The following is a 2,460-nucleotide window of genomic DNA, read 5'->3' as shown; positions in this document are numbered from 1 at the left end:
CTGTGCTGACTGCACTATTTTGAGACAGCATAACCGAGCTTACATGTCATGTGTGTTACTGTAAATATGATAGGCTAATAACGTAAGGCATGTTTTTTTCACTATCACTATGCTAATTCTCTCACAATATCCACTAGGCTACTCGGCACTGTCGCACTATTAAATGCGGTCTCTTTTTATTTGCACTAAAGTAATCGTGACGCCAACACTACATTTATCCCAAAAAGTAGTTAGCCTGCATTACTGTAACCCAATGAGGGTGACTACTGGCGACACTGGGCCAAATCAAGAAAAGAACGGCAAGGTCCTTAATGAAAGTAGCCTACACTGTCAAATGTGAAGATGGGAAAACTGCCAATTAAGACTATGGTGTCAAAAGTACACTTTCCCCTTTGTGTACGCCTAGAATGGCCCAATTTGACCTTATTTCCCAAAAACTCCGCAACACGGAAGGGGGGAACCCCCCTTCCGCACCAACCCCCCTCTCGGTCGCTTCGCTCCCTCGACTAGGCTGCCGCTGCACACTAAATTAGTTTTTTTTTGCTGGGCTACAGCCCCGGATCTTTGCTCAACCTAATGACGCCCCTGAATGAATCTAAACCATATGAAAGTTAAATTTTTATCCTTATGGAATTTTTTTATCGTATGCAGGACCTGATTCAAACCGCCAAAACAAAAAGAAGGCGGTGATACTTCTTCAAAACGTGTATCCTAGAGCCAATTGGCGCAGCCAGTGGAAGCACCTCCCATAATCTTTGGAAGCATATTGTTCATAATCATAAGCACGATCCTTCACTAGCGTGAGAAGAACGAGTCAACAGCGAGACAGAAGTGATATAGACAGCGACATAACAGGTAAGTAACGATACTCCGGTTGGAATGCGTTAGATTGTTGTGGCTACGACATAGCAGTGCAACTGCTAAGGTTACACAATCCGTTCAACGAAGCCGACGAAAACTTGGTAACACAAACGTTATTATGACACGGTTCGTGCGATCTTCAAGGTAGAGAGATTTGGCAGAGAAGTTAAAATTGGCTGTGGTTTTGGTGAGCAGCCTGGGAATCATGTGGTGGCATGCGCGCTAACCACAAGTGCTAATAGAAGTGTTAACCACACGTGTGTTCGCGCTACAACTTAGCATTGCATCTGTTAAGGAGCTTAAGTGGAGTGTAAGTGGAGAAGACATCAGTCACGGTGACTGTCATTTTGCACAGTTCGCTCCCCACGGGTCACGAACCGGCGACACTCCAGTCAACTACCCAGACAACATCCAGCTCAAGGAAGATTGCTATCAAGACAAATTCCCAAGACTTGAGATGGCTTTGACATAATCAGGAGGACTTTTTTTCTTGCTCCCGTCTGACGTCACTTGTAGAGAGTAGAGTATTTTTTTTCATAATCCTGAGGGAAATTAGGGTGTCAATCGGCTTACATAAATGCACGCATACACAAGAAAAACACAAAAACAACATAGTATACACTGAATTAAAGTAAGAAATTAACAGCTAACAAGCAGTTGTCACAACCACAAGGCTACACACAGTCATCCATCCATTCACCAGTCATCTCACAAAGAAAACACACACAGTTCCAAGAGTCCTACAGTTAAGTCCTTGTGCAGTGCACTCTCTCATTCACATACAAATGTGCATTATTGCAGTATGTCCATGATGTTTATAAATATTGTACATGTATTGCCCATGATGTTTATAAATATTGTAAATATTGTAAATATACTGTATTACAGTGAAATTGCATAATGACAAGACAGACTATGTACCTTGAAAGATAAGAGGTCTGTGCCATATGTAGTAACGCTTTCATTTTGTGCATCTAATTCAGTCTTATCCCTTTTTTTCAGGTGGTGAGAGCATCTTAGTCGAGTGAGGTGTGTGGCAAGCCAGAAGGTACGGATTATGTCCTTGTTCTTACATACATGCACACACGGCACCTGTAAACACTCAAACTGATTAACGACACTATGTCTACAGATGCCTCAGAAAATGAGGGAATGGCGAAAACGCAAAAGGGAATTGGACGAACTTCTATGCTGTTCAGACAGCATGGACCAACTTTTGTGTTATTCAGACAGCGAAGATGAAGATGAAAGCATTGAAACAACAGTAGTTGACTCTGGGGGAAGTCAACCGACAGCTAGTGAGAGCGTTCCTGAGACATCTTTTGATCTTGACTCTGATGTGGCTTGCTTGTCCACTACGGATTCTGAATATGGTGATGATGATTATGAGGAGGAGGAGGAAGCATTTGAAGGGGGGATTAGCAGCTTTGAAGTTGACCTGAGGCAATGGGCCACAGAGCGCATTTTATTGTCCATTTTAAGAAGAGTAGCTAGGAGGCTTAGACCCTTTTTAAGACCTGATACTTCAGTTTGTGATACAAGTGCCAAAATCGGTACAGGTACTCCTTAAGGCCCCTGCACATTACATGCGGTAATACG

This window comes from Engraulis encrasicolus, unplaced genomic scaffold (assembly GCF_034702125.1).
Source record: "Engraulis encrasicolus isolate BLACKSEA-1 unplaced genomic scaffold, IST_EnEncr_1.0 scaffold_71_np1212, whole genome shotgun sequence".
Lineage (NCBI taxonomy): Eukaryota > Metazoa > Chordata > Actinopteri > Clupeiformes > Engraulidae > Engraulis > Engraulis encrasicolus.
This window is presented reverse-complemented; position numbering follows the sequence as displayed.